Raw genomic sequence first — 20,506 nt, 5'->3', positions numbered from 1 at the left:
GCTGCCTACAACATAGGTGGTGTCACTTTACACCGATTGCTACTCCTTCCTGTAGAACACCAAAGCAAATGAGACTACTACAAACTTTCAACAGAAGCTGCTATGGAGCTCCGCAGAGATTTGAAACAAATGAACATACTCCTAATAGATGAGGTGAGCATGGTCTCCATCCCAATGTTGGCTTTGATTCACCTCAGATTGCAAGAGGTCCTCAAAACACACTACAAAGAACTCTTTGGAGGAAAATATGTTATTGTTTTTGGAGATCTCCTTCAATTAACACCAGTGAAATGTGAACCTATTTTTAAAACCTTATGGCACAAACTATGACATAAAACTCTTGGAAGCATAGGGAATGTAAATGTCTGGCAACATTTCCAGTTCAGAGAACTAACTGAAAACATGCGTCAGTCTGCAGACCTCACCTACACCAATATTTTAAAAAGCATTCGCATTGGTGTACTATCTAAGGAAGCTCAGTCTATCCTATATACCAGATGCATCCATGAGCTATACGGGCATAACACATGTGCTACAGATGTCAATGGAACAATTAGCACACAAAAATGTTAACTGTATGTCCTTAATGCCAAATCTAGCAAGTTGTGCACAATCCAATGAAACAATGCTGAAAAAAGAAATGCAACCACTAGTGCAGATTTACTCCACAGACAAACTGGACATGCACGGTATGACAATACATATGTGTCAACAAGCCATAGCACAACTAAATATTTGAGAAAGCTCTATCTCTAACACAGCTGGTTTGGATAAAGTTTTAACATTGTGTTTAAACTGCAGAGTAATGCCAAAGTGTAACCTTGGCGTGGAGTAAAGTTCAGTTAATGGAGCACTTGATAAGAGTTGTTGGCTTCCAGACATACCCACGTGACAACAGCATTCAGTTATTCAGTTTGTCATCAACCACTTTGACAAACTTTCAGAAGTTAAAAGGATAGGATGTTCAACAGTCCGATTCCTTCTTTTCAAAGACATGTATGTACGCAGAGAATAGTTTTCTCTGTCGCTAGCATACACAGTCACTATTCATAAATCGCAAGGTCTAACCTTAGATCAAGCATTGATTGATATTGGCAACACAGTCTTTAAAGAAGGCATGAGTTACATAGCACTGTCACGCCTACGTACACTTGAAAGACTAATTCTAGTCAATGTTGATGCAAGTAAAGTCAACGCTGACATTCCTTGCATCATAGAGTACAATAGACTACCTGCTCTCTACACACCCCATCTCAAAATGTACATTGTTCCTCAAAAACACCAATTTTGTAAAAGAAAACTAATGCAATCAGAACTTATACATGATCTCCCAACAGTACCACCAAAGAAATTGAAATCAGCTCACAATCCATCAACTACCAAACCCACAGAAAAATGTACTAAAAAGGAAAATGCATAACCAACTGAACAAACAAAGAGAACTACCTCTTCGAACAAACCACATGGACTTCCATCAAATGACTCAGACGCAAAATTATCTGGTCCATTCAAATTTTCCAATGCAACTGGTGTCAACTACTATGAAAATGTAGCAATCAATGTTCTATTCCAATTGCCACCAATTGTTGATAACATTTATTTAAATGGCTCAGACCCGTTGTGTTTACAAATGTTATTCCTTCACAGAAATGCAACAAACAATCCTGAGAACACTTACAGTGACTCAAGAATAAGGCAGGCATTGGACTACTGTGCTGTAATGGTGAGATTCACTTTAAACACACAAGAAGAGCCACAGGAATTTCTAATGAACTTACTACAAGTACTGGAAAGCAAAAACATACCTATAAATTAAATCTTCCAGATTTCATACATGTAATGTAGGAACAAGTCCCTAACAAGCGCTTTGTCTATGTATCTATACCTAACTGTGAATCCATTCCAGTTCAGCAACTCGTACAAAATGCAAACCACAGAATATTATGTACTACTTGCAATTCCGGTAATCTTTCCACCTTACAGATAAAATGACATAGCTAATACATAATACTAATGTTTTTAATATACAATGCAGATGGAATCAAAAACAACTGCAAGCTTACTAGCTGCAGACATGGACAAGTATTACTTGGCAAGAAAACCTTCACAACAGTAGCCATAATCTACCACAGAGGTGCCACAACCAGTGCAGGTCACGATACTGCATACTTTAAAAAGCAATGTGCATGGTTTGAATGCTATGATTCTTCCATTTCTCTAAAGCAGAGATTACCAGCAAATCTTGCAAATTACTACTTAATATTCTTGAAACCAAAATATACTCACTGATCTACAAAATTAGAATAACCTACTCCCCAACACCCACCAGTGCATATATAATTGCAAACATGAATTACCTTTTACTCTGTGGAACCGGAACAACTTAGCATACAACACCTAGCCAACAAATACATCAGTATGGCCTACGGCCATGCACCCTAGAGTCTAGGCCCTGGCCACAAGCACCGCAACATAATACAGCCATGCATGCAAACATCTGCCCAGTTACCACAACCTACAAACATAACACAGCCACCTGTGGCCCTACCCACTTCAATTCACATACTATTATAGTACTTCCAACCAATGCACAAACTCTTCAATACATGGCCTCTGCACCCAAGACTCTATTAACTGCCTGCAACCAATACATCATAATATAGTAAACTATCCAAGAATCTGCCCAGTGGCCACAACCCAAACACATAAACCATCCGCCTTGAACCCCTGTCCACTTGTGTACACATAGTATTCCAACACTTCACCCAGTGGGCACACTCCTGGACTGTTGACTGCCTCACCACCAGCCATGCACCAACACAGTAGTAGCTACCCAAGATTGTAGGGGCTTACCACACACAATACAGCATAATACACCCTTTATAAATATCCTCATATCATCTAAAAACCACTCCCCTTCCCTACTTAACGTTGCCTGCAGTCACCACGTAAACTGCTCACCTCAGGACCTATCCTACCATAATAAAGGCAGCCTGCAAACACCACAGAAGCTGCTCGCCCGAGGAGCTATCCGCGAACTGCCGTAGTATTCATTGGCACCGCGCACAGACCACCGTCTTCTTCCACCTAAACAAATACATCATAGGAACTATTTTTCACTTCCCCACAGTTTCCAGCCCCTCTTCCCACTACCAGATGCCTCAAAGCATGCTTTGTAGTCCCTTTCGGCGCCGCACTATGCTCAGATACAACATGGCAGGTATTTCAGAAAATGATGGCGCACATCATGCTTCCCTCCAGCCAATCAGTGGACGTGTCGTAGGTCCGTGGATATCATACAGACCTCTGGGCCAATGGGAGTCCTGGCCACGGAGCGAACAGGGAAATGGGACAGCATAGTGGAGCAAGATATCACAGATTGGGACATACATTTTGGCTATTTTTTTAAAAACTACTGGATGGATTTTCACCAAATTTACAAAGCCACGCATTCAGGAACAAGCCACCACTTTTGCCACATATTTGGTGAAAATCCGTCCAATGGTTTGGGCTGTACGTGTGCCTAAAGTTTTCTCCATTCAGTCTAAGGAAAAAATAAATGTTGGGACCCCCTCTATAACATTACCTCCCTTCACTAAACCTCACCAAACATGCCATAACAATTCAGAGCGGATCATATACCTTATTTGCAAAGTTTGGTAAGGATTTGTCTAGGGGGAGCGAAGTTATAATCCGCCCAAAAAGTGGTCTTCCTATGGATTTAGCAACTTAACCATAACTACACAGCCGCTACTGCGGGCCGTATAATATCTCCCTATAAAGAGTATTGATCTGCAGTCAAATTCCTAAATATAGCTGTGCAGTGTTCTATCTAATCTGTGTGAATATTTATAACATCTTAAACATGGTGGAGACTGATCATATGATAGCAATAATATCCATCAAATCAGCTCATTTTAAATGTTTAGCTTATTAGTAACGGGCGGGGGAGGGGGAGTGGCAGCCTCCAGCCATGGGGAGGCTCGGAGTGGGGGGAAACCACATGGTAATCCAATACCAACATTCAGAGGATCAAGGTAAGTGGTCCCCTACCCATCCCTCCCCATCCACAGATTTCCCTTCCCACCCCCTGACTTACCTCCTTTTAGGTGCTTTTCAGGTGCAGACGCACCAGGATCACTTCTTTCCCTTGTGCGTCCGCTCCCGAACTGTGACGTGCCACCATGGAAAGAGAGAAGGGACTGCGTCACGTCCTCTCTCCAGTTCCATGGCAGCCATTGATTTTTTTTTACTTTTTTAATGGCTGCCATGGAAAGGGAGAAGAAACTACATGTAGTCCCTTCCCCATTCCATGGTGGCCACCTCCTTGGCTTACTATGGCCACAATGGAAAGAGAGAACTGACTTTGGTTCCCAATCCATGGCAGCCATTTTTTTTTGTTGCGAAACGTTGGAGCGTTTTGCAACTGACAAAAAATACACTATTAGTACCCCCTACTAACGGGCCGGGGTGCTAATAGCAATAATCCCTTTGCCAGGGGGGCACTACTGAGTCAGGTAATGCCCCAGGGCCTTCATTAAAGACCTTGCTTTTCTCAGGCCTGTAACTATGGGCCCTAGAGCATTTCCTTACTCAGTAATTCCCCTCCACCCAGCTGGGGGCTTACTGCTTGAATAACAAAATGATAGGGTTGCTCTCAAAGTTGTATTTTCATATCAAAATCATTGGAAGGTCTTACTAAAGTCACATACTATTTATTGGGTGAGCATTACATTTATTGAGGTTCCTATCAAATGTATATCGAATGTATATGAAATGTATTGGGGGTAATCAAACTTTTTGGGATTCTATTACATTTATATCGAATGTATATAAAATGCTTTGGGGGTCATCAAATGTATTGGGATTCTTATCGAATTTATATCAGTTGTATAGACATGTGGGTGGTCATAAACATTATTTGGGTTCAATCAATTAAATATTGAATTTATATAAACATTTTGGGGGGTCATCAAATCCATCAGGGTTCTTATCAAATGTATATAAAATGTACATAAAATGTATAGGGCGTCATTACATTTATTGGGGTCCGATTACATGTACAGGGGTTCTTCTCAAATGTATATCGAAAATGGAGGGGTAACTGCAAGGACCTTATTGTACAGATAAACAATTCCACTGAGGAGCTGGTTTGTAATCCGAAGAAAACTAAACAAAAACTCTTATGAAGGAACTGGATTTTAAATAGGAAGTTTTTATTAAGGTATTCTTGTCTTAATGATCATTTTAATTGGTCTGTTAAAGGTTATAGCGTTTTAGCCCCTTCTTTTTTTAAGCATCCATCATGTGAGTTTATGAACGTGGTTATTAGGATGAAACTAAACCTATCTCCAACTGGGGATGCTTGGGGAGCTAGATTAAACATCGCAAAAGAAGATTGAAGGTGCTGATACTATCCTTTAAACAATGAATTCCCAAATGTTTTTGAATGGAATGACCAGCCCTAACACGAGGTCGTCATGAAAGATTTGATAAATGTGATCACAATACTGCAGTGGCCTCGCCCTACTGGCTATGGATACATATTTTAAACATGAAGGAGATAACATTAAACATTGCTGTGTAAGTTTTTCTTAAAACAATTTTAGGAGTGTAGTAAAAATCACTGTGTGTATTCGATTTTAAGGTACCTGATTTGTTTTTTGCTTGCAAATGTTGCTTGATGATTGCCTTTTGTAAGTGTTTTGACATTTTATTGCTGATTTGAGTGTCTTTATGTGTGAAAGGTTTTATTTTAAAACTATAAAACACAATAAATAAATAACTAAATAAAATGTATATCAAAATTATATAAAACATTTTAGAGGTTATCAAATGTATTGGGGCTCTTATCAAATGTGTATATATAAATATAACTACAAAAAAAACTTTGTTGAGGGGACGTTATGGTTAAGTTGCCCTACCAAAGACCTGTGTACTTCACAAAAAAAAAAAATTCTACCTCCCCATTATGGTTCAAATTAAAACCGAAATACCCCTGAAATTCGCCAGTTATGGTAAACTAAGCCACCATACCTGCCATCACCACTGTGCACTGCTAAAACTCAGAACATGAAAGATGACATCACAAATGTCATTGATGACAGCACTGATGACATCACATGTTTAGCCCCTTTGTTTTCGTTCCCTGCCATATATATATATGTACATTCAGTAAAAAAACGTTGTTAAACAGATGTTATACTTCACAGTGAAACCAAAAAACACTGCACATTCCCCAATTATGGTAAGCTAAGCAACCATAACTCGCACCATCTACCTGTCCGTATCGTCCGCAGCCAAAATGGTGGTGTCCGTAGAACAGGTGCGGTGGCCGGCAAGTTCGTAGTCAAACAAAATGGAGTTGTCCTAAGGACACTGGAACTGTCCGTACAGTGAGCATATCATGTACGCACATGAAAGTAAAACCGTAAGTATAGCAACCATTGCGCCTGTCCCTAACAGTCCGTCTCCCTTGTGTCGCACTTTGAATTAGTTTGAGAACCCGAACACTGTCCGTAGGACACTTGCGTGCATGCGCAAGTTTGTTACTCTGCATTCTGTCCAGCCGACTCCCATTTCTGACGCGGATGTGTTCAGGACATCAACATGTGTCCGCACCCACGCTCAGCGTGTGGACTAATTTGCGCAGTTTGTGTGCTTCCGCAGCAGTACAAAAGAACTTGTACAAAAGAACAAGGCAAAATATTGTAGAGTGTAAGAATATAATTTCACATATCCCAGACAATAGCTTGCCTGAGGACTTGTGTGAGGACTCCTGTGGGGGAGTGCCTCCCTCCAGCTGCCTCACAAGCCATTCGCAATGCGGTTGACGCTTACCGTTCAAAGGTGACAATAGTGTGTATGTGTTGTGATGTAATACTCTGCAGGGGGGAGAGTTTTTGAAGTGCTTTTGAGGCTACGGTAACGGAGCACCAGAAGATCTGCTCCTTACCTAAGTGAAGCTCACCCTATATCTTTCTCTGTCCACTTGCCCGTTATTATCCCCGTGGCTGGTGTCCCTTCCTTACCCTCCTTTGGCCTCCTCTCCTAGTGTGTCGTGTGCTGAGAAGCAATAAACGTGAAAACAACAAAAATTACAGCAAAGGCTCTTTTCAGAGCTGCCTTTCTCAGTTTAACAATAGAACTATGAAGTGACCATTGTAGACCCCCGCAGAGTTGTGGAAAAGTTTGCAGACAGTCGTAGGAAAAAAAAAGGAGGGTGCAAGCAGAGCAAACACAATGAAGTGTACGCTGGGAGTAAGTGGTGGCTCTGAAAAGAGCCTTTCGGTGGTATGTTGTGTGTGTCAAAAACTGTGGATTGGATAAAACGGATTGTCACATAGGTTATTGTGAATCCAAAAGAGGTCGCAATGCATTTTGTACATTGCAAAGAAAAATCTGATTGCCAGCATATGTGAGATGGACTCCATCTCTGCGGAAAATGAAAGAGCTGCGAAACAAAATGTTTTCATTGTGGAATGAGAACATGCCAACACCTCTTAAAAAGGCACAAACAGCCTTATTCACATTGCATCTCACTTTCTTCATTTGTGGACCAAAAGCAGAAGAACGCAGCCATATTTGTCTTTGTGCAATATGGGAAAGAAGCATTTGACAATTTGGAAACATGTCCATGAGCTTCGCAAGTCCTTCCTTCATTGCAAATTGCAAAGAAATTCCAGAGACATGGCCTAAACTGTTTCCTCCGCAATGAATGATAAGTATATCTGGAGGACGCTCTGTCAGTAAATTAACACAGAGAGGTACCAAGTCCAGCCACCTCATGCCACGCACACCATGCCAGTGCACTTCCACATGAGGAAATCCGAGATCTGCAGAAAAAACTGCAGCTTTCTGCATGCACCTTCAACCAATGTACTATCCATGAGTCTCCCAAAATCCAGATAATCTGTTTGCGAGCACGCGAAGCCATGGCTGTGTGGTGTCCTGTCAGGGAGAAGACAGTCTTACTAAATCTCGCCATTCAGAATACACCCACTGAATTTTATTGACCAATCCCTAGCTCCGCTCATTTTCATTTGCATGCGTCTCCACCCCAGAACCCCCATTGGTGATATGCGCTGGCTGCAAACTACCGCCATGTCCGCGGACATGTATAGGATCAGAGCGTGACAACGGTACATTAAAGTATTATTCCCCTTTTTCCACTTTAAGGTGGGCTCTGAAAGAGCTGTTTTTTTTGTTTTTGGGCACATACCTAACAGACATCTGTTATTTTGTTTATTTGTGTGTATTTTTTGTCCTTACTTTACTCCTACAACCATTACAGAACCTTCTCTAAAGCAAGCCTTATGTTCCAAAAGAATATTGCATTTCCCAAAGAAGATAGCGCAACACCATCTGCTTCCAAATAATCTGCATTACTTGGAACAATGTTTTTGTGGCTGCAGAAAAACATACCAGCGCGTAACATAAAAGCATGCATGCCGCGATTAATGATACACCTCCCAATACTTTGATCTGGACAGAAAAAAGAATTGTCCCATTTTACTCTAGGGAGTAAACCAGAAAAAATTACTTTCGCAGTTGGAAAGATGTTCATGAGTGCTTGAACCAACTGTCCCAAATCTGCCAACAAAGTGCGTGCAGTCACGTAGCCCAAATGGCAAGCACTTTACTGCAAAATTACCACATGAGGAGAGGTCATCGTACGTATGTCTCTGCAAACTTGCTGAATTGCCGCAACATTGGCATCAGTCTCAGCATTCCACACCACCTCCAATCCTCTCACATCGAAATGGTGTGCCACATGCCTACACTCGGCATAATGTTGTAAGCCATGGACAAAAATGTCTCCAAGCACCAAAACCCTAACCCTCTCCACCTCTGCCATCTTCAGTGTACGCACCGTCTTTCGACATAAAAGAGTAATGTGAACATCTGATTGGCTGATGCCTACAGTCCCCTTTCCATGCAGGATTTGCTGTAGAAACCCATATGTGACACGCCCTACCCGCGGACAAGCGTTGCCTACGTGCGGCACGTAACTCTTACCCAGTCCTTTCACCCTTTCCACAGCGGTAGCAAATCGAGTCCCTCATTGGACACAACTAAGCAGTCACACAATCACATTGAACATCGCTAAATCTAACTCCGTCATCAAGATTGCACACTTCACAATTACTGTCGATAATTCTGAAGCACCTACTTCAGAAGCTACTGTGCAAGTGTTGCGAATTTCTACATACAGCTCCATGCGCACATGCAGGAGCATAGAGCACAGGTATGTATATTTTAATCAGAGAACATGTGCAACCCTTATGATTTAATTTAAACAAATTAATGCCACTAAATGTGCATAGGCAATAAATATCAACGCTCCCCGTTTTAAGTGCAAGATGTCCAATTTATCATTGACAAACCGCACAACTTCTTACTGTCTTCCGCATAACCGATACATACGTTGGAAGCATGCCTATTTAGTGCGAAACTCGATTTTGTATTAGAAAATGTCGGAGTTGTGTACTGTGTACGGCCTACAGTAATGCTACTTGCAATGTAATCGTATGACAAAAGTAAGCGCTCCTGATTGCTGTGGTGACATCTCCCTCTGAGGATATCCCGATTTATCGGCATCATGCTTTTAAGTTGCAAGTAGACATTTTTTTCCCATCTACTACTGTGCCCTATCGCTTACAAACCTCTCTCCTATAGATAGTACACCTTGTAAAAAACAAGGCATTTTCATACCCTTGAAAATGTTAGCAATTTTGAAGGACTTGCAAGTAACATATTGCAAATACCATGCAAAGGCTGCACAGAGTGAAGTGAAATGCACACATGCACTGGGTTGAAATATGAAAGGAGAATGCTCTGACGAAAGATGCACAATTAATGTGTGCAGTATCAGCACTGCTGTAAGCACACAAAGTAATTTTTTTTTTTTGAATGGCAGTGAAGACTACTCTCCTGAGAATCAACAGCATCTACACTACAAACGACATATCCGAAGAAACCTGGTCATTTTGCAGAAAAAAGTAAGTACAGTACTACCTTTATATTGAAACTACTCCGCAAAGACGCTGCGTGGGTTATTTGTTTAATTTGGGCACGAAAGCAAACATTGATTTCTGAACCATTCTACCTACAAATATCCATTTATTTAACAAAGAATAACAGGCAGAATGGCTCACAAATTCCTGTGTGTTTGGATCTCAAATAACATACGTAATCCTCAGAAGATTAGATTTAGAAAAGAAGTTGCTGTTGCAAGTTTACGGCATTTCGTTTATTAATAATGCTTCTCGTCACCACTAGCCCACTTTGTACTCTCATCTGAAGCACATTGTAGTAGTATACAAAGAGTAAAATAGCCTTACAAAATCATTGCAAGAGTCCAATGCACATTCACAAACCATGACAAAGAGCTTCCCCATCAGACTCATGCACGTATGCACACAGCACACATACATTGTACAACAGACCAGAGTATGCCTTCTTTTTTTCAACAGACACCAAAGAATGCCTACCAAAAAGCAACTCCGTATAAAGGAACGCAGAAGTAGAGCAAATAAAAATAAAAGTGCCCAATCTAAGCATCCATCTGTTGTACAGTTTGTATAGAATGTTGGAACAAACCAGCTAATGCAGTTGGTTAGCAAAACAAAGGAAGCTTCAACTACCGAAACTTTACCTCCTCCATCAAAATGTGTCACAAAACACAAAAATGTTGGCAAAAAATCGGCTACCAGTACAGCTAACAATGCTCCTACTAATCCTGATAGTGTAACAAGAACCCATAGCAAAAAAAATATTTTATCAAACATGTTTCGTCACAGAGTCCTTCAGAATGTACTAAGAAGAGGACCGAAATCATCCTCACCCCTTAAAACCTACCGTAGAAAGTTAATCCTACAAGCTCTTATGGACAGAGCAATCCTTCTCAAAAGGTAGTTGTTTATATTAGTGTTAAATAGGATAAAAGCACTAACAAAACTAAGTACCAAACTACAAAAGAAACTCAGCAATAAACAGAATGTGAACAAAAATAATGTCTTAAATGTTTGTGGAGGTGAATGGAATCACACAACAACCACAGAACCATATTTTAATGAAGAAGCATACAAACAAAATCAAACAAACACAATTGCCATCCATAGCAGTGGACGAGGGTATGAGAAAATCAATACTACCATCACGGAACAGAAAACACTGCTTAGAAAAGTATCCTCTGAAAACTAAGAATTACCTTCTCGATTCAGCAGAACAACACCGTCCAGTATTCAAATGGCCGTGCACATCAATGTGTGCCATTCCAAACAAAGCTTTCAAATCTTTAAGTCAGTTCCTCAATCAGTATGTAAAAGGTAAAGACACAAGTGAAATGAAAGTGCTGCAAAATATGGATATTTGTCCAGTGCACAAATACACAGGACTACAAGGACATTCATTTGGCTGCATTTCTGTGCCTATTTGCAAAAGCACCTTCCATGATATCAAAAGGATATCAATACATCATTCAAATATAAGAAATCTAGTGTATAAAATATACTATGCGAAAAGTCCAGCTTCAGAATTAGGCAATTTAAATAACACTCTTCTGCATGGTACACCCAAATACTTCCAAGAAGAAATTGACCGTATTCAGAGAAAGTATTTTGGAAGTGAAAGCCACTTACAAAATGCAATAGTTTTAGAACATAGTAGCAACAATTCTGCACATAGCAACCTTCTATTACACACATACAGAAAAGAAATAGTAACATTTATAAGGTCATCGGCTGAAGTACCAAACCATGTGTGTTGCCACAGAACGTTTTACAAAAGGAACACAAAAAATGTAGATATACCATACAAAATAGAAGACAATGAAGATTCTAAATGGTTTGAATTAGCTCTCAACCTTTTAGCAGAAAACAAATATGAACTAACTGAATGCCTAATATGTTGCAGTTACTGTACTACAAAATTAGACAACAACCACACTCCTTCACGTGCTATTACAAATAATTTGGAATTGTTCCCACTACCAAAAATCCTGCAACAACTCAATTTGTATGAGAGCATAATAATTCAAACAGTTCACCCATTTCAAGCAATTATACGCCTTCATCCAAAAACAGCAAAATTACCTTCCACTGAATTGGTGAAAGGCATTCGTGGCAAAGTAGTTTATTTGCCATTAGATCTAACAGAAAATGTACACACTCTAGGAGTGCAACGTTCAATAGAGCAATCTTTAATAGTCTTGGTAAATGGTGTACCAACAAAGGACAAAAAAATTTGGCAACAACTGGTGGACTGACATAAAGTTAGACAAGCATTGCAATATCTAAAAGACAATAACGAGTACTACAAGGAAATAAATATTGATGAAAGCTTAAGGGAAACAACTGAAATAATTCAAGAGCTATCAGAAACTGGACAAATCGAACTTCTGGATCCTGCTACAGTATGCACTCTTTTGGACCATTACACAATTCATCCATTGCATTCCAATGAAAGCATAGATGATGCACTAGAAACTTACCAAATGCGACAAACCAAAGGGTCACCAATGAGTATATGGGAAAAAGTATAGAAGCACGTGGTTTTCCACTGCTATTTCCTACTGGAAAATAAATAAGCAAGCACATAACATAACAAAGGTGGAAGATACGATGATAGACCCACTCAGATTGGGGCATCAGAATACCGCTCATTACGAATGTATTCGCAAGATCCCAGATTTAGACAAAATGTGGAATACATATTCCACCTACTCTATGAAAGTGAATTAGCAACACTATGTTACGGAGTTGCACACATTTTGAAATCTGGGACCCACTTTCAAAATATGTCAGCTACGCAGTACAGGAAAAAAGATTAGGTTTTACAATCACGTATAACAAATTTGTTTGCAAACATGCGTGGTACAAAGGAATACTGGTTACGACGGCACGGAGACGTGCGTTGTATGATCAGAAATCTTGGTCCACCGACTTGGTTTGTTACGCTAAGATGTGCAGAATATGCATGGGAAGATTTACATGAGTTCCTACGCATAGAAAACAGCAACAAAAACAACATAGATATATTAACACCTGGCGAACTTTGCTCTCTAGATCCAGTTAATGTGTCAAGATATTTCCATCATCGTTTCATTGCCATGCTACACTTTATTTGCAATAAAACTGTTATTCCCCTTGGAGAAGTGCAACACTTCTTTTGGAGAAAAGAATATCAAGCGAGAGGAGCACCACATATTCACATGCTGTTATGAATCAAAGGTGCACCGAAATTTGGTCACGACAGTGATAGCACTGTTTTGCAGTTTATCAAAAAATATGTCACTTGTGAAATCCCTTCACAAAAGTGAGCTGCATGGGCAGATTTTACAATTTCAAAGACACAAATGTGGCAAATATTGTTGCTACAAATATAACAACAAAGGTAAATACTACACCAAATGCCGCTTTGGTTTCCCTAGACCAGTTACAGAAACAGGTGAAGTAAACAACTTCATGTCTTCAGTTCGACAAAGTGTTAAAGTTAAATCACCTAAGAACACATATTACATAAAAAAGAAGGGAAGAATACAAATATATCAATGATTACAATGCAATCATTGCCCCCTTATGGAATGCAAACAGATGTGCAGTACATTGCAGACAATTCAACTGCTGTTGCACGATATGTTACAACCTACTTAACAAAAGCAGAAAAAACAGAGCTTCAAGACCTCTGGGATGACCTAGCATCTGACAAAACATTATCACAGAAATTGTACAGCTTAGGCATAAAAATGCTCTCTCATAGAGAATGTGGCACCTATGAAGCAGCAGATCGTTTAACCGGTACTGCTTTGTATCGAAAATCAGACAACATTGTATGGCTAAGTCTTGGTCCTGCAAAATCTAGAAAAAGAATGCTGAAATCATATGAGGACATAGAAACAATTGCCAGAAATGATCCCAACAGCCAAGACATTCTAAAAAACAATTTACTGGACACATACTATCCGAACAGGAGTAGCACTTTGGAAAGCATGTGTTTATACTACATAGCTCAAAACTTTGCATACAAAAATAATGTAAAACCCGATGAAAGCAAACGTAGATATAGAGTGACTGATTGTGAAGGGAGATTAGTGAAACTTACCAAACAAAACTTAATTAATCATATAAAATTGTCATTAAAAACTCCTCAACAGAAAGAACTATATTACATGTCTCTGTTACAACTTTTCAAACCATGGAGAAAAGAGGAAGACATACTAGAAAACTATGACTGCTATGAAGATGCTTTTAAAGCAAATGAAAGCACTATCACCGATGTTTACTTTATGCAGTACAAAACAATGTTACACAATGAGCAGCAACAAGAAGAAGAACTTGAGGCCCAACTAGATAAGGACTCTTCCGACAGTAGTCAACCTTCAGTAACAAGAAGTCAAGAACCACTAGGACAACCACTAATAGCAAATGAGACTGAAGTAGCTATGGCAGAAGTAGAAAACAGCATGTATCAGTATCAAGAAGATACCGAAGACTTAAATGTACAACAAGCAAAACTTAACAAAGATCAGCGCGCCATTTTTGAAGATGTAACAAAACAAATTGTACATGGTGTACAACTGAAAATAAAGAATGTACCTGCCAAAATTACATACCTATGCTGCTGTATGTGAGTGTTGAAGCTGGATCAGGGAAAACATTCTTAATCAAAATCATCAGCAAGTTCCTTCAACAATTGACAAACAATAAACTGTCAGCTGTTCAGCTGTTGTAATGGCCCCCACAGGTTTAGCTGCCTACAACATAGGCAGTGTCACTTTACACCGATTACTACTGCTTCCAGTAGAGCATCAAAATAAATTAGACTATTGCAAACTTTCTGCAGAAGCTGCAATGGAATTACGCAAAGTATTAAAATAAATGAAAATGCTACTAATAGATGAAATAAGCATGGTCTCCAACCTAATGCTGGCTTTGATTCACCTCAGATTGCAAGAAGTACTTAAAAGTAACAACGAAGAACTCTTTGCAGGGAAACAGATTATCGTTTTCGAAAATCTTCTACAATTGACACCAGTGAAAGGTGAACCTATTTTTAAAACCTTAGGCCACAAACTCTGCCAGAAAACTGTTGGTAGCATAGGTAATGTCAACCTTTGGCAACATTTCCAATACAGAGAATTAACTGAGAACATGCGGCAATCTGCAGATCTCACTTATGCCAATATCTTAAAAAGTATTAGAGTTGGTGTACTATCGCAAGAAGCACAAGTTGTATTGAAAAACCGGCACATTCATGCACTTTATGGCGATAATGCATGTGCAACTGATGTTATGGAACAAATAGCGCAGAAAAATGTCAGTTGTCTGGCCTTAATGCCAACTCTTGCAAGCTGTTTCAAATTCAATGAAACAATGTTAAATAAAGAAATGCAACCAATAATGGAAATTAGCGCCACAGACAAACTAGACATACATGGTATGACAGTACCCATGTGTGAGCAAGCCACAACAAGACTAAATAGTTTAGAAAATTCAATCTCCAACACAGCTGGGTTGGAAAAAATATTAAAATTATCCTGAAATTGTAGAGTAATGCTTAAACGTAACCTTGACGTTGAGCAAGGGCTAGTTAATGGAGCTCTAGGTACAGTTGTTGGCTTTCAATCATACCCACGTGACAGCAACATTCAGTTTGTCAATATTCGCTTTGATAAAGTTTCAGAAGTGAAAAGGATAGGGCACGCAATTGCTCAATTCTTTCTCTTCAAAGACATGTATGTACGTAGAGAGCAATTTTCTCTAATTCTTGCATATGCAGTTACCATTCATAAATCCCAAGATCTTACCCTAGACAAAGCATTGATAGATATAGGAAACACAGTCTTTAAGGAAGGCATGAGCTACATAGCATTATCACGCTTACGTACACTTGATGGTCTATTGCTAATGAACTTTGATGCAAGTAAAGTCAAAGCTGATATTCCTTGCATTCTAGAATACAATATACTGCGTTATCTGGACACCTCTCATCTGAAACAATATCCTGTTCCAGATAAAATAAAACGTAGTAAAAGAAAACTAAATGAAACAGAAATGCAACAGAATGCAACAGCAATTTCCTCAAAGAAAAGAAAAGAAGCTAAAGTTTCAGCAATTACCACAAACAGAGAAAAACCTATTAGGGAATGTAAACCAGGGACGCCGTCAAAAAAGGAACAGAAATTCGGAAAAATGCACTCAGATACAGAACTAACTGGTCCATTCAAATTTGCAAATGAAAGTGGGGTAAGTTGCTATGCAAATGTAACAATGAATATTCTATTTCAATTGCCACCAATTGTTAACAATATTTACTTGCACAGTACAGACCAATTGCGTTTGCAAATGTTAGTGCTTCATAGAAATGCAACAAGCAATCCTGACAACACATACAGTGTTCATGGAATACAGCATGAATTAGACGACTGTGCTGGAATGGTGAGATTCACTGTGAACTCACAAGAAGATCCACAAGAATTTCTAATGTCTTTACTATTAGTATTGGAAAACAAAAGCATACCTGTAAACGAAATCTTCCATATTTCGTACATGTGGAAACATACATGCACTCACTGTAGCAATGTGATACAGGAAGAAATCCCAAATAAGCGATTTGTGTATGTTTCCGTACCAAATTGTGAAAGCATTCCATTTCAGCAATTTGTACAGAATGCAAACCATGGCAGATTATGAACTATTTGCAATTCAGACAATCGCTCCACCTTACTGATACATTCACATAGTGCCTACATAATACTTATGCTTCTTCGTTATAATGCAGATGGTACCAAAAACAACTGCAAACTGACTGGATTCACACACGGTCAAGTGTCACATGGAAAGAAAACCTTTACAACAATAGGTATAATCTACCATGTACGAGCTACAACCAATGCAGGTCACTACACTGCATACATTAAAAAGAAATGTGGATGGTTCAAATGTATTGATAGCACCATTACTCTAAAGCAGAGATTGCCAGCTAATCTTACAAATGCGTATTTAATCTTCTTAAAGCCAACATTTTATAAATAATGTGTACTTCAAGATTGCCAAAAAATTATGTGAAAGACTACAAACAGAATACGCCAACAAGTATCTAACTGCCCAAGAGGATATAACAACACCACAAATAAATGAATATCACAGATTTGTAGGAACAAATGCACAGTTAGAATATGCCTACGGGTATATAACTGTTGTTAAAAATCGGCAGGAAGGCAACAAATATAACATTAATCAGAAAGATGAAGGAAACAGGATATAACAACGACACAAATAAATGAATATCACAGATCTGTAGGAACAAATGCACAGTTAGAATACACCTACAGGTATCTAACTCTTGTTAAAAATCGGCAGGAAGGCAACAAACATAACATTAATCAGAAAGATGAAGGAAACACTCAAAGGAAACAAGGAAATAGTTAGTACCATAGCAAATCAAGTTTTTTTTTAATCCGACAAGGATTTTTTTTCCCCAGACCCAATGATTAGAAAAGCAAACACACAAACTGAGCACAATGCACAGTACACTGGTTTGTAAACTAAATATAAGGGTCAAAAAAGGTAAACTGTCTATTATGCAATGTTGTGAGTTTTCATAAAATGCAAAGACTAACATACCTTTTTCTTTTATCACAGAAATTAAAAAAGGGATACTTCCACCAAGTATGAAAGGCATTTAAAAAATATATGTGGATTCTGAACAAAGTAAGGAGTAAGTATATTGGCAGTCATTTTCTACACATGCAAATCTACACGACTAATCTATGGTAGTAATATGCTGCAGTGGCTTTAGGGTGGCCCTTGCATCTTCGGAGTGTAACCTACGACATACGTCTTATGACCAAGGTACAAAGAGTATAGTGCCTAGCCACACCCATTGCTGCATATCGAACCATACAAGGACCATGGTCCTTGTAAATTAGCTACTTATAAATTTACTTTTGGGACCATTGTTTGCAGCCATGCAGCCAAGTCATTAGGGCGTGCACACAACTAGCGCATTACACCACACCCATATTCACTTATAACTCCACTGCTTATGACTTCAGTCTTGGGTGCATGGCCTTTGGGCATGCAGTCAAGACTCTGGGTCCTGGCCAGAAACACCACAGCATATCGGAACCATTGTGCCTTGTCATTTCACTATGTACAAAGTTGGTTTTGGGAGCATGGCCTTTGGCTAAGCCCTCCCCACAACCATCTTAATGATGTTGCATAGTACATGTGTACCAATAGCTGTGATATGGTGCAGTAGTTTGTAGCCACAGGCTACAGACGTGAGTTTGAGGCCATAGAATTATCAATGTATGGCTGTACAGTATATAAAATGCACAGTTGCTTACAACTGCAGTGCTTATTACTTTGTTCAAATACTCTGCATCCTAGCCACTACTACCACACCATATGACATCCATTGCGGCATATAACCACACTACATACAAATGTGCTTTTGGGGGCATGGCCATATCACACCCATTGTGCCTTGTAAGTACACTACATATAACAGTTCTGTTTGGTGCATGGCCTGCAGCCATGCACTCATGACTGCATACCCTCCCCACAGCCACCTGACTGATGTTGAATACTAGGGGTGTCTATGTAGTTCTGAAATGCTGCATTGTTTGTGGGGAGGGCCTAAAATCTTAGGTGTATGTCCATACATTTCAATATATGGTTGAGAAGTGGCTTATAACTCCAGTGCTTACAAGTTTCCTTTTGGGTGCATGCTTGGGTGTATGGCATACAGCCTGCAACCATGCACCCAAAAGTACACATCTTGGCCAAAACCACCGCACTAGATAAAACCCATGTGGGCTTGTAAGTGAAGAGGTTATAGCTTTGTTGTTGGGTGCATGGCCAAAGACTGCACACACTCCCCAAAACCAGGCAATCGATACGCATTACTATGGGTGTATCCATGGTTGTGACATGCTGCAGTGTTTGTGGCCAGGACCTAGAGTTTTGGAATTAAGGCCTTTGGCCTTCGGCCGACAGCCATGCATCCAAGACTCTAGGCCCTGGCCACAACCACCGTAGCATGTGACACCCATGGCGGTGTACTAATGAATACAATACCCACAGGAAAAAGTAATGCAATTACGGCATGTTGGCAATTTCAATGTTCCCTAACACCACGTGTGTCCTTACAACAGTTACAAGTTCCCTGTGCACTGCACGGACTGAAATACTGCCCTTATTGGACCCCTCATTTTCTGTGCGTACAAGGTGGCCATAGAAAATACATCATGAAGAGGTTATAACTTTGTTATCGGGTGCATGGCCTTCGGTCATGCACCCAAGAGTGCAGCGTCTCCCCACAACCACCTCAGTGATGTGTGGTAGTGGGGGTTTTTCTATAGGTGTGGTATCCTTCACTGCTTCTGGCCAGAGGCTTCACCCCTAGCTGTATGTCCATAGATATTACATGGGATGGGTGTGCAGTGGCTTGCACGTCCAGTACTTATAACTTTGTTCTTGGGTGCATGGCCTTTGGCCATGCACCCAAGACTGCACACACTCCCCACAACTTGGCAATCGATACGCAATACTACGGGTGTATCCATGGTTGTGACAGGCTGTGGTGGTTGTGGCCAGGGCCTACAGTCTTGGAAGTAAGGCCTTTGGCCTTCGGCCGAAGGCCATGCATCCAAGACTCTAGGCCCTGGCCAAAACCACTGTAGCATGTGACATCCATGGTGGCGTACTAATGAATATAATAATACCCATAGGAAAAAGTAATGCAATTATCGCATGTTGTCAATTTCAATGTTCGCTACCACTATGCGTGACCTTACAACAGTTACAAGTTTCCTGTGCATTGCATGGACTAAAAATGCTACCGTTATTACATCTCTCATTTTCTGTGCGTACAAGGTGGCCATAGAAAATACATCATGAAGACCAACCCACAGAACAAATGCATTGATCACCCATGTCTTACTGTCTGAACCTGTCCCAACGCTCTGTGACACAGCAAATGAGTTTTATAAATATAGCATGTGTACGCTGGTTGTTGCTCCGCTATCAGTGGATCCAAGATGCCGGGCGTAACCAAACTATCTGACGCAGAACACGTCTCGCAGCAGCCAATCAGCAGAGATGTTGCATGTCCGCGGTCATGACGCCAGCCCCTTAGCCAATCGGTATGTTGTCCGTGGACCGAACAGGGAAGTGTGACCGCGAAGCGGACATAGATATCACTAATTTTTTCAGACCTACTTTTTGGTCATTTTAATGAAAAGTACTACACGGAAGGTCACCAAATTTACAAAAGCACGCTTTCTGGACCAAGCCCCTGTACCTGCCACACATTTCGCGAAAATCCGTCCAGCGGTTTGACCTCTAGCCATGCGCAATGTTTTTTCCCCATTCAGTCTATGGGGTAAAAAGACGTTTTGGGACCCCCCTATAACTTTTGCCCCCCTGAACCAAACATCTCCAAACTTTGCAAAGAAATTCAGAGTGGCCCATATACGTATTTTGCAGAGTTTGGTGAC

This window comes from Ambystoma mexicanum, chromosome 10, assembly GCF_040938575.1.
Source record: "Ambystoma mexicanum isolate Mex_15411 chromosome 10, UKY_AmexF1_1, whole genome shotgun sequence".
Classification (NCBI taxonomy): Eukaryota; Metazoa; Chordata; class Amphibia; order Caudata; family Ambystomatidae; genus Ambystoma; species Ambystoma mexicanum.
This window is presented reverse-complemented; position numbering follows the sequence as displayed.